We start from the raw sequence: 13,679 nt of genomic DNA on the forward strand, positions 1-13,679 counted from the left end.
AGGCTGACACTGATGCTGTGTTTGAAATCCTGGATTACATTTTCATTTCTGAAGGTATTCCAGCTAATATTTTAAGTGACAATGGTATGCACTTCTTGTCGCTAAAAGCCAGAAATTATTCTGAGCGGTTAGGAATTAAGCATACAACCACTTCACTTTACAATCCCAGTAGGAATGGCATGGTACAAAGGTTCAACTCGGTAATTAAAGGAATCATTCAACTAGCAATGGTTAGCAATGAAGATTGGGTTATTCAGTTAGGTAAAATGATGTGGGCATGTAGGGTCACAGGTTGTGATTCTGTTGGTATATCACCTTTTGTTATGATGCTTGGTAGGAATGCTAGAACCAAATGTACTCTAGGATGGTTGTTCTGCTCTTGTTTTGAACAGTGGTCTATTGAAGATGCTAGGAGAAGGATGAAGGAAACTCATGACAAATCTAAATTGTATTTTGATGTGAAGAAAGGAACCAAACAAGTAAACATTAAAGTGGGTGATTGGGTCAGGATAAAGAAACCAGGTGTAGTACCAAAGGGGGAGTGTAAATTTTATGAACTTGAAGAGGTTGTTGAAGTATTGTGTAATGCAGTAAGATTAAGCAATGGAAAGGTTTTGGAATATGAATCGAGTAGCTCATTGCAATAATGGTGGTGGGAAATAGGAATATTATGATGGCATGATGATGGATTTGGGAGATGAGAATGATTTTTTGGACAGTGAACGTGTAAACAAAGGGCAAGAGAATTATAAGACACTCATGAGAGAGGAATCATTAAGTCATTTTGATCACAGTAAAATGAGTAGGACGATCTCTGGAATGGAAAAAATATGGTCAATGATACTGATGAAGGTGAGGAAAAAGGAGAGTGTCTTGAAAAGGGAGAAAATGTAAGGAAGGAAGTGATTAATGACAATGGATCTACCATGCATCCTGTAGTTGATTAAGATATTGGGGAAGAAATTGAATCTGAACAAAAGACTAATCTCGTAATGAAAGTTCCTGGGTAGTTGAAGGATTTTGTGCATTGGCCATTTGTAAATTTCAGAGATTTTTTTTTCAAATGTTTTTTTATGTTTTCTTTTATGTTATCACATGTTGATATATATATGTAACATTGGGTAACAGTTAAGTTTTGTACAATTGTAAGCAGTTGTATTCCAAGTGTTTCAAGTTACATTTAAAAAAGATGTATTGTATTTTGTTCCTTTTTGAGAAAGAGGGGGATGTATTGTAGCTAGGCACGAGATGCCGGGGCACGAGATGCCGGCTGTATCAAGGTATAGTGACGTGTGGAAGCGGCTTGACAGTTAAGAGAGGAACGGAGGTGGAAAGCGGTTTCTCAATAGGAAGCGCTGTATTCCAGTTACTTCAGGCAGAATTTTTACCGGGATTAAAGTATTAAAGAAATATACGATGTGTGGAATTTCTATCTTAACAAGGATACTCTGTTACAAACATGACGGATTTCCCATCCGCGGTATTACAAGTGTCATAGAATATAATGTAATTGTAATACTGCGGACGGGACATCGGTCACGTTTCTGACAGAATATCCTGTCCACCGAAAAATAAATCAGGCCCACTGTTTTTTTACAGGCCACTCATAATGAGGTCCTAAGAAAACAGTCAGGTTTGAAAACTGAATAACGTTTGTGTGTGGATATTTGTGAGTCTGTAGCCATGTCACCGGACAGATCAGCAATTTATACTCATTCTTCTTCTTACTGCGAGATAGCACTAGGAGCAGCAAAATGTCCCTCAGACTTTACATAAGCAGAGCAGTTAGTGGGTCACATAGGAACAATTATGCCTTAAAAAGCAATGAGTTGTTCAGAACGAAATTGCTTTTTATTCAAAGGGGACCAAATGAAAATAGAAAAACATTTTTTCATATATGAGGGTACATTTAAATGAGTCCTCAGTGACCGCCTACAAAACTTTCTTGAATTTTTTTCTCCAGAAAAAGCATTACTAATATATTATTTAAAAACTGCTGGCCCATCAGATACATGTTTAATCTCCTTCCATTTCCAGTACACACAAAGAAATAGGTAATGCAGCATTTATACTTGTCAGACATGCATTTTTAAAATCGTTGCAAACATTTCACGTTACAACAAATGATGGATCATCCTTTTGGTAGTACAAACTTTGTAAAGAAGTGTTCTAAAAGCAAACTGAACTGATAGCATGTCAGAGATCAATGGCTTAACTTCACGTGACCTTTTAGTGTGTCACACCTCTGGAAGAGTATGTCGCACTAGCCATACATACAGGCCAAGGCTTGCACAAGATCTATCATTATATTTCCTATTTACGACCTTTGATGTCTTGCATGACAACCAACTTTTACAGGGAGAAAGAAGGAAGAGAAAGATAAGAAAACAATGACAAAGGGAAAAGGCAGAGATGGAAAAAGAACCCGAAAAAGTGAAGTAAGGACACAGGAATTGTGGTTGGCGAAGAAAGTGGCGTAAGGCGGATGTAAGTCTAGGCAGACTTGGTATTTAGCAACCACGGCATTCTGGCAGTGCAAATAGTGTGCTCCTAGGGCAAAGGTTGGGATGCTGCATTTATTTTCTTTACAGATTGAGCACGGGCCAGTATCTTTAGAGAAAGACCACACATTGTTATGTTACTCAAGTCAACCAGCCATGATTTTGGACTACTGTTCTTAAAAACTCTGACACACAGCCGGTAACACTTCATGATATTGCGGTAAAGGCAGCACAAACCATTCACATTTCATGGTGACTGTTTGCACCTCTCGTTTCATTGTGTGTTTTCTGTTTTTGAAAATATTTCTTCCTGTCAGTGAATGAATGACTGAATGAATACCATTTGTTTCATGCATAGCTCCTTTAACTGAAAAGTCCCGGTGTTGTTGTACATGCCAGATGTAAACTACCAGTCTCTAGCGAAATAGGAATGTTTTCAGCTCATTTTTAAATGCCCTCTCACAGTTAACTTCCTCAGCTTGGAAGGAAGATTGTTTCAAAGTTTAGACGCCCAGTAAGTAAAGATGTCCACTTGTTCTAGCTCCTAGAATCTGGGTATTGCCATCAGGCCCTGATTTGCAGATTGTAGTGCTTGATAGGTCTATAGACCGCAAATCTATCTCGTCAATAAATTGGGCTATTTTAATGAACTGCTCAGAATGTTTTCATCAGGGCTTTGAATTTTAATCGTTTTTCTATGGCAGGCAGTGCAGTAGCTTCAAATGGAGGGAGGTAGGCTCCTATCTTTGGATATTCAGTACCTGCCTTGCAGCCGCATTTTTAATCAACTGCAGCCTTGGGTCAGCGTCCTGGGAAATCGAAGATAAAGTGCATATGCATAGTCCAACCCAAATGTTATTAGTGAATGCACTATTGTTTTCTGCGTACGGTCAGGGAGCAATTTTTAGGATCTTTTTTTAAAGATTTTAATAAAGCAAAACAGAACGATGTGATTGATTCGAAGCTGCGACTTGAAAGATAGCTCCCTATTAAATTTGACTCCAGGATTCTGCCAGAGAGTGGGGTAGGGAATTCACTCATGACTTTGGACCACCAATTTAAGACCCCAAGGAGAAGTAATTTTCCGAAGAACAGTAGTTCTGACATCTCTGCATTCAGTTTTTGGCACTAAGGATGCATCCAATTAACAACTGCCTTGAGGCAAATTTGGAAGCTTTCAAAACCCCTTGATTTGGCTGTGGAAAGGAAAGCATTAGTTAGGTGTCATCAGCATGCAACTATTAGGCCCTAGGCTTCCATGATTTTTGCTAGTGGAGCCCCATAAAAGTGGAATAGAAAGGGCTTAAGTCCGAGCCCTGTGGAACATTGTGTCTCAAATCTTTGGTGCAGAATCTGAATGGTGGGAAAGGGACCACCTGTGAACTATCTGATAGAAAGCACTGTAACCATTGCTGAGCTAGCCCTTAATTAGCTATTTCTTACAAACGAAATAACAAGACATCATGTGACACATTGTCAAAGGCGGAGGATCAGTCCAAAAGGACTACCACTGCAGATGAACCCTGATCTTAGTTTTCCAGCATTTTTAAAAGGTGCTGGAAGAAGGGAGATAGGTCTCAAGTTACCTGGAGTGGCATGGTCTGCCCTTGCTTTTCTCAACACGGGTAACACTTGGGCTTGTTTCCAGCAAAGCAGGACATTCCTTGTCTCCAAGATTAACAAGCATTTCCAATGCAATAGGGTCTCGCATTTCTCCGAGTTACAGCTCTTACCAGTTGTAAACTCCCAACCGGATTTTTGTTGCCACATTGAATGGAAAAAAACAGTGCAATCGCGCTGCTACAGTTCACTCGTAGTGAAACCTATCTGCAAAATTTCAATTATCTACGTAACCGTCAAAAGTGGAATTAACTATGTAATAGGGTCGATGTTATGCAAATTGCTCGACTTCTGCCAAGCGAAATCGCGCTGCGCACAAAAGATAAAAAGTAGTCCACAAACCTGATGGGAAACAGCGAGTCTTGCATGTTTTCAGTACTTGGTCACTGCGCTCGAGGAGGGCTAACCACCGGAAAAGGCATGACGTAAGCGTGCCTTCCACTATTGAAAGCAAGCAGATTTTATCAGGCACACCCACGAACCAATGAAAGACACTGATGTGACGTGGATGGGGCTCCGAGCCCTTTCATAACTCCTAAAGCATCTCGCAAGCGAAAACAAAAGTGCAAGCGCATGTGACGCAGGCTCGACCCTAAAAAGGTTGTTAACCATAAGAGTAATTACTGACAAAGCTATTTTTAGAATCTGTGGAGGAGAGCACTATGAATAAGTATGGGTTCCTCAGTTCTGACTGTTTCATAAGTAGTTCTTTTGAAGATTGTACTGTTCCTGTATGCTTAAGTAATACGTTTTTCAGTTTTGTTATAGAAATAAGCTGATAAAGTATCACATAATATGTATGATCGAACAACCTTTTGTTGTCTGGCTCCAGGGATGAGAAAGGAATTAACGATTTTAAAAACCTCACTGGGACGTTCAGGGCTAGGGACTGTGCTTTACAAATATGTTTCCTGTAGGTTTTTTTTAGAATCTTTATTTTTTTATATTAGCTGAGGCAACATGTTTTCTCCACTGCCTTTTTAATTGTTCTCACTGATGTTTGGCTAACTTAAGGTAGTGAAGGATCCATGGGGATGAAAATCTCTTCGAGACACCTATTTTTTAGGTGTGATTTGAGGAATAGTCTGAAAAGGCGATTATTGAAAAAAGAAACATCTTTCTCCAGATTACCTCTCTATGCAGGCAATGAAGAGGCTAGAAGGGCCCAAAAAGTTGTCCACAGTATATTGTGTCAAGCATGGGATGAATTCTTTCTACTATTGGTCACCTTATCTTCTTTTATATAAGAAAAAGAGAATGGAATAAAACAATGGTCTGACCAAATCAAAGGTCTGCTCTGTATTTTACTCCAATAGACTGAGGCTTCACAGGTCCTCGTATTCTGTGCTCTCTGCCCCCTTCTGTTATATTGTGGCTGTGGGTTATCATCACAGATGTCTTCACAGAGGAATTATCTAGTGACTCATCCCTAATGCAGGAAAGTAAACAGCGAGGAGGGATTCAGGATGTAGTACTGGATTTGCCATTTGGATGTGCTGTGTCTCCGTGTGACAGGCTTCTTAATGCCATTGTGCAGACCAACTGTTTTGTGGTACCTTTCGTAGCTTCATGTTTTTGACCGCTGGTCAACTATGCTCTCAGAGTTGTGTGGGTATGGTTTTTAGTAGTGTTTGTTTGCAGTAGAGTACCTCTCCCTGCAAGTATCAGTATTTTTAACTGCCACACTGATATTGCATTGGCACAACTTTGTGTGGAAAGGTTACAGGTGAAGGTAGGCTTTTTCTACTCCTTCTACCAAACTGATACATTTTGCTATCCAAATTTTCAGAGAAATTTGGATGGAAGGAGGGATGGGGAACTGTCAGTTGCAAACTCCTTTGGCTCCCCAAGTCCATCGGCTTGTGGGAGAATAGGGTCAATGGTGTAGAGGGGAGAAGATCCTTCTCCTAGCCAACAGGAGAAACACATGTTTTCCTCATTCACAGTATCTTCATGAAAACAACATCTTTCTATTCAAGGAGAGACATAATAATGTACTTCAAACCTCTTTTTCGAACTGGCCATCTCAGTGAGTAATGTGCACAATCCTTTAAAGTAATTTTGTGGAATGCTCTGCATGTTACAGGGTATTTGTATATTGCACTCCCCCCGCAAAGGCATCAGGGTCCTGAGCAGGTGTGTGTACCTAGCCCTGTGTAGATCAGGTTGTTGAAAATCCAGATCTTCAGCTACTTGTGGAATTCATGTCCAGGGGAGGAGGCTCTTATATGGAGTGGGATGATGTTCCTCTCTATAGCAGAGATGTAAGAGGATGCCTATCCTTTTGATCTGGCTCTGTTTATGCATGGGATGTGTGTGTGTAGGAGTCCGACGAATTGGATTGTCTAGGTGGTTGGTGGCAGTGACTGCTCAGGTAGTTGGGGCCTAAATTGTGTAGTGCCTTGAATGTGTGTGCAAGGAGTTTGAAATGAGCACGTTGGTGTATCGGGTGCCTGAGGAGCTCCTTGAGGTGTGATGTGAGTGATGTGTGGGTGGTTAAGGATTAGTCCAGCTGCCAAGTTCTGGACAGTTGGTAGTGTTCTGGTAAGTTGATTGGTGGTACAGGCATAGAGGGTGTTCCCCTAGTCCAACTTGCTGCTGATGCTTTGAAGGTCTTCCTCAACATTTTCAGGGTGTTGGAGTATGTGCAGTGATGACGTTGACTTGTGCGGCAATGTCCAGTTTGCTGTCAATGATGATTCCAAGGTTTCTGGCATTGGTGCAGGTTGCCAGTTGAGTTCCACCATTCACCAGTTGAAGCCTCATGGGAAGATGTTGTTGCTGAAGGTCACTACTTCTGTCTTTTTGATATTGGACTTGAAACTGTTGGATTTCATTCATATAGCAACTCTGGTCATGCAGGCTGTAAACGTGTTTCTTGTGCTGTGGGTCTTGTCCAAGAGGAAGAGTATGAGTTGTGTGTCATCAGCGTAGCAACTGGTTATTTGAATAGGGGCATGACAATAGCTTTTTATAGGTGTCACGGAGTGTGGCTGAGTTAATGGACATGTTGAGGATCAGTGTTAGTGCTTCGCTGATCAGTAGGAGTCCTTTAATAAAGGCGTGATGGGGACATGGGTCCGATGGTGCCCCCGAGTGCATTGTCTTCATGGTAGTGGTAATTTTGACTGTGGTGAAGACAGGCTATGAGGTAAGGGTTCATTCTTCAGCTGTGATAGGAAGTCGAGTAACAGCAGCAACAGGGTCCTGTGTCGGGGTTTCATACTCCAAGGTATATTCTGCAGAATTGTTTTAAGTTGACTGAGTTGAATTCTTCTTCTTCTATAAATTCTCAAAAAAACAATATTCATTGTGCACATGCACAGAAATGTCAAGTATCGTAATTCTGTGAGATTTCTGCCTGTTGGCCCTGGCTGAACATCATACATTTTCACACCAATTCTGGAGTATTTTATGTTATATTTGTTATTTATATATGTAGAATATTCTGTGAAGCAAACTCATGAATGTTGTGAAGTTTTGTACTAGATTCCTTGTAAACTCGACCCTCAAGTGGATATCCACGTTCTGAATGTGTTTATTGATAAAACAGAGAATGAGTATTTATTCAGGTATCTTTTATGACAGTATTGCGTGAGAAATCTAAATATTTAGGTATATGGAGTTTGCATATCATAGCTCCATGAGTAAGTCTTACGCCCTCGTTCAAAGTTGGGTAAGCTAGTCGCCTAGCAGCTGAGGTGAAGGAAACACCACACACTACACTGACAGGTTACCTGCCCACTTGAAAGCTCCCTGTCAGATAGGTGGGGAATATTTAATAGAAGTTCTACTGCTTACTAGGTCGATATGGTACTTTTGGCAGACCTACACTATGGCTGCCGGCCATCAGTGCAATGGTGGCTTGAAAGATCAGTCAGCATTGTCTTTTTTTTCAACTACACGTTCTAAAGGCGGAGTTTGTTTTAAAAAAAAAAAAAAAAGCTCCACCTGGTGCATTGTGTTTCCCACAGAAAATGAGAGGCATTCATAAATTTTTCCTGCTGCAAACAACCATGGTAATCATGGCAGACATGGCATCCGAAGTCCTTCCCTAAATAGGGTAGGGCTTCTGACACCATACTGTTTGCTAAATGCAAGCAGTTGACCCAATCGCTAGGTTGTTTCCAATGGTAGGGGCACTGACAATTCGAGTGTTGCAAACACAGCAGTTTCTGCCACTTCTAATTGAGTTGGGGGAACTGAAAGTTAGGTGGACTGGATATCAGTCACTTTTTTGTCAGTGTCCCATTACCATCCAAAATTAAATGAGGTCCTTAGTGTTGAAGTGAGCGATGCAGCCCAGTGGCTAAGGGCCCCATTTACAACCCTTGGGGTCTAGCCACAAAATGCATTTTGAATACCGAAAGTAGTACAAAAGTAGTACTTTTCACATGATGTTAGTCAGAAACCTACAGTCGGAGACCTTAGCCTCCACCCCTTGTATCTTTTCTGTGTTGAAATCTCTGCCTCTGTGGTGGAAATCTCTGCACAAGTAGGTATATGTTTTAGTAGTAAATCTGAGAGGGATCGGGGGAGTGGCTGAAAATGGGGAATACTTATCAAATGGGAGTGGTTTAGGGAAACTTAAGGAGGTGTTCAGTTTGGCTCATGCTAAAACAAACACACAAACACTAAAAAAGAAGAACATTGCTACTTCCAAACTGCACTTTTAAATCTAATAGAACCCAAAAAGTCTCAAAAAGACTTAAAAGTACTCTATCCCAGCCTTGGAATAAGTCTAGCACCGCACACACCAATCACAGGTACTGCAACACACTACCATAGAAAATAATGGAGGCAGGGGAATAAGTAACACAGTGTTGCTACTGTTACATTAATTACATTGTTAAGACATTTAAATTATGTATAGGTTTTTGAAGTTGTATAACGTGAGCCTGGCCCAAGATCATTAGAGTGCTGTAGATGAGAACAGGATTATTTTACACATTTAAATTAATTTGATTAATATTTTTCAACAAAATTAAGTACGTTTAAATAAAAATATCAACAATAGCAAGAGTGTTTTTAAAAATATATATATTATTTAAAACTAATAGTTATACATTAAATTAATATATTTAAATTAATAATTTATTTTCACATTTAATTAGATGAGTTACTGTGCTATGACATTTTATTTTATTGATAAAAATATGAAAAATAATTTACATTCATATTATATATTACAATATGTTTGTTTCTTAATTAATAACAAACTTTCATAATTGTCCCCACACTTTCCCATTGGAAGATCGTCACCACGATGGCAAAGGTCTCCTTCTACACGTGGAAATTAACTTAAAACTCGTACATTCTGTTGTAGAAGGCTCAACTTCCTGTTTTTATGGGGTGGGAAAGCCTACACCTAAGTGTAAATCTACACTCAGAAATGGTGAGTTGTAAGTACACACATGAGTATATATATTTATTTTCCTTTGTTAATAAGCCCCAGTCTGCACACTAAAAATTTTTAATTTATAAATCATCTGCAGAAATGTGCAGCTGCAGGTGGAACTAATAATCTGCTTCTGATGCAGATTTTCAGCTGTACTAAATGTACTCATGCAGGTGGGAACTGGATGTGAGACAGGGAAAAGCCATGCAAAACGCAGGAAACACTCACAAACTCATGTTTATGAAGTTGTGAGAAAGTAGGTGTGATGAGGTTGGCAAAGCAAAATGCACGAACACTCCCAAACCATAAATCTATGAGTTTTCACCAACATTTTGCTCGATGTTTCGTACACTGTAAACTCAAATAAAACTACCTCTGCCACAGATAGTAGTAGTTGTGCTCCCAATGTGGTAAAACAAACACTTCAATACTTCCTGAATTTGCAGACCCACACATGTGAATTTGCAGTCCTGCAGATAGTATTCAGAAGCAAGATTGGTGCGGTACGCAAGTCAGTCTATAACGTGCATAGATTTCCAAAAACTCTCCAGGGATGTTGTGTAAACTCATGGAAAGTCCGAAATGAACATATTACATAAGTGTAAATTTTGTATACGTAGTTCCATTTTTTCTAAACAGCATGTGATTCCAGCCCTAAACTGCTGATTGTGAATTGTGATCTCATTTGTGTGTTCTCCACTTTCCCACAGTGTGTATGAGGGCCAAGCCGCCTTAGCTCCATGTCCTAGGGCCAGATGTAGGAAGCCGTTTGCACGGTGTAAACTGCGAAAATCGCAGTTTGCGCCATGCAAACGGCCTAACGCGATGCACATTCACAAATTGCGAGTCAGTACAGACTCGCAATTTGTGAATGCGACTCGCAAATAGGAAGGGGTGTTCCCTTCCCATTTGCGACTCGCATCGCAATTCAGAATTGCTTTGTGACCGCGAATGCGGTCGCAAAGCAACTCGCAGTCACCACCAGTGTCACACTGGTGGTAACACATTCGCAAAAGGGAAGGGGTCCCCATGGGACCCCTTCCCCTTTGTGAATGTTGCTCAGAATGTTTTTTCAGAGCAGGCAGGGGTCCAATGGACCACTGCCTACGCTGAAAAAACGAAACCAAATGGTTTCGGTATTTTTTTCAATTTGCAACTCGTTTTCCTTTAAGGAAAACGGGCTGCAAAATGAAAAAAAAGACAGCTTTATTTAAAAAGCAGTCACAGACATGGAGGTCTGCTGACTTCAGCAGGCAACCATCCCTGTGAGTGCAGGGACTCGCTATGGGGTCGCAAAATGTGACCCACCTCATTAATATTGATGAGGTGGGTCTTTGCGACCCCATAGCGAGTCGCAGACGGTGTCTGAGACACCGTTCTGCATCCGAGATTGCGACTCGGAAATTGCGAGTTGGACAGACTCGCAATTTCCGAGTCGCAATCTCGGAGTTTGCTACATGTGGCCCCCAGTTCCTAATCTACAAAAATTGAGAGATCATAGATGTTTTTTGAACGCTGAATGGCTTTAAACCCTGAGACAAAACACCTTGTTTATTAATTCAAATGTAGAAAAGTAAATTTGAACATGCCTGTGTGCACAAGCTATCCTATTTTGTAGATTGTTTTGAAAAGTTAGTCATAGGGAAATTGTTTATGTATATAGCTAACAATGACCCTTCAAGAGGAAGACGTGATATTTTCCTCAAGGAAATAATTAGCTCTTGGATGTGATCCAGAAACGCAAAAATATAATGAATTATATAATTAAGCGCATGAAGGAGAAGATGAGCCCAGGCATTCTCTGGCTCCCATGAATGAGAAAATCATCACAGCCCAGATAAGCCTGACGTCACACTTTTCCACTTCTGGAGGGACCAGTAATCCCACCTTTTAAAGCAACACATTGTCACAGGTTAAACACTCAGATTCCAAACCGGCACTTAAACCATGTCTCAATTGATACCACTCCCATCCTGTTGTACCTTTCTCTCACTTTCAGAACTGCTACTGCCCTAGCTGCCCAGTCGCCCTGTAAAAGGCAGTATTTTCAACGGCAAGCCCCACCATGTATGCAGCATCCTGGCCTTACTCTTCTACTGCACTTCTCACATAAAACTCAACCTCTGCAGTGCACTTTTGTTTTGTATGTAGCTTTGCTCTGTATAAATCGCATGCACATGTATATGATGAGATGTGTTCACAGTGAACCACAAAGTCTTAAACTATTTGGCACTGGTTACCTTCACTTTACATTACTTATATTTAGATTTATTTCTGGGATGCCAAATGCTTTATTCTGATAATTGAACATTATCATGATAGTGTTCACATTGTAGCTACAAGTTTAATCTAGCATAGTTTGCTTAATGGTGAATGGGTATTTACACCTGATAAAATCAGATTCCACGGAGTGGAAACGTATTGGGTGTCAGTACATGTATCGGTAGTTACCAGGCATTTAAGCCCCGATAAATATCAGAGGGTTTAACTTGCCAATATGTATCACAAAACTAATAATTGTAACTTGTGAGGTAAGAGGAGTTAATGCACACACCACAATTAACCAGGTCGCTTGTAAAGAGGATGATTCAGTTTGGCTGCAAACTAATTTCATGATTTTTATGACATTTGGAATTTGTTTTTGTGGTGTCCCCATAGCAGTAAAAAGGCTTTTTCTAGCCAAGCAATTAGCTATGTGGAGTGCTTGCATAAATATTTAACAGTGTGCAGGACAACATGAATCTTGTTTAAGTCTACAGTTAATTCCCACGATATGAAAACACCAGCTGTCTTCAGGCACATCAAAGGTGTCATGTAACAGGATTTTTTTAAAGCCACAATAGAACTGAAAGGCAAGCTTATGCTCCAAATAACATAACTGTTGCATAGCACTGGATCCAGTAGTGTGTCAGTGCTAAAAGTGTAAAGGTGATGGGTGAAATGCTTGCAAAAGGCCCTGCCACTGGCAAATTCTGGGGCACACATTAAGTCCCGTTGTTTCTTGTCCACCATGCTACCTTAGACAGAGACAAGGCATATGCAAATCTACCTAGGTCCTTCCCCAAATGAAACTTTTCGGCCTGAACTGCCAGGATAGATTCCCCCAGTACACAATAAATTGAAATTGCACAAATAGCATTTTCATGTAGAGGGGTAATATCAAATATCTGATTAAATATTCATCAAGATCCTGAAATTAATATGTGATCTGGAATGACTTAGGGCCTGATTGAGAGTTTGGGGGACAGGTTTCTCCGTCACAAACATGACGGATATCCCGTCTGCTGTATTATGATCTCCATAGGTCATTATGGGATTGTTAGACCTGACAGCCTTAGGGTAGTCACCCCTAACTTTTTGCCTGCCTCCCTCCACTTTGTGGATACTGTTTTTGCTGGTTTTTAGACTCTGCGCACTTTACCACTGCTAACCAGTGCTAAAGTGCATATGCTCTCTCTCTGTAAACATGGTAAGTTGGATACATACCTGATTGAACTATTTAATCTACTTATAAGTCCCCAGTAATGTGCACTCCAGGTGCCTAGGGCCTATAGATTAAATGCTACTAGTGGACCTGCAGCACGGATTGTGCCACCCACTTAAGTAGCCCCTTTTCCTTGTCTCAGGCCTACCATTGCTAGGCCTGTGTGGGCAGTTTCACTGCCACCTCGACTTGGCATTTAAAAGTACCTGCCAAGCATAGAGCTCTCCTTTTTCTACATATAAGTCACCCTTAATGTGTGCCCTGGGTATCCCCTAGAGCAGGGTGCTGTGTAGGTAAAAGGCAGGACATGTACCTGTGTAGTTATATGTCCTGGTAGTGTAAAAAACCCTCAATTCATTTTTGCACTGCTGTGAGACCTGCTCCCTTCATAGGCTAACATTGGGGCTGCCCTCATACACTGTTGAAGTGGCAGCTGCTGATCTGAAAGGAGCAGGGAGGTCATATTTAGTATGGCCAGAATGGTAATACAAAATCCTACTGACTGGTGAAGTCGGATTTAATATTACTATTCTAGAAATGCCACTTTTAGAAAGTGAGCATTTCTTTGCACTTAAATCCTTCTGTGCCTTACAATCCACGTCTGGCTAGGTTTAGTTGACAGCTCCTTGTGCATTCACTCAGACACACCCCAAACACAGGGTACTCAGCCTCACTT

The 13,679-nt window shown here is 40.7% G+C and overlaps 1 protein-coding gene across 2 annotated transcripts in view; it reads left to right on the forward strand.

Annotated features, from left to right (window-relative positions):
- Window positions 1-13,679, forward strand: part of FRMPD4 (FERM and PDZ domain containing 4) — a 1,397,101-nt gene that overhangs the window by 681,701 nt on the left and 701,721 nt on the right. The window lies entirely within an intron of this gene.

The sequence above is a fragment of the Pleurodeles waltl genome, chromosome 8 (genome assembly GCF_031143425.1).
Source record: "Pleurodeles waltl isolate 20211129_DDA chromosome 8, aPleWal1.hap1.20221129, whole genome shotgun sequence".
NCBI classification, from domain to species: Eukaryota; Metazoa; Chordata; class Amphibia; order Caudata; family Salamandridae; genus Pleurodeles; species Pleurodeles waltl.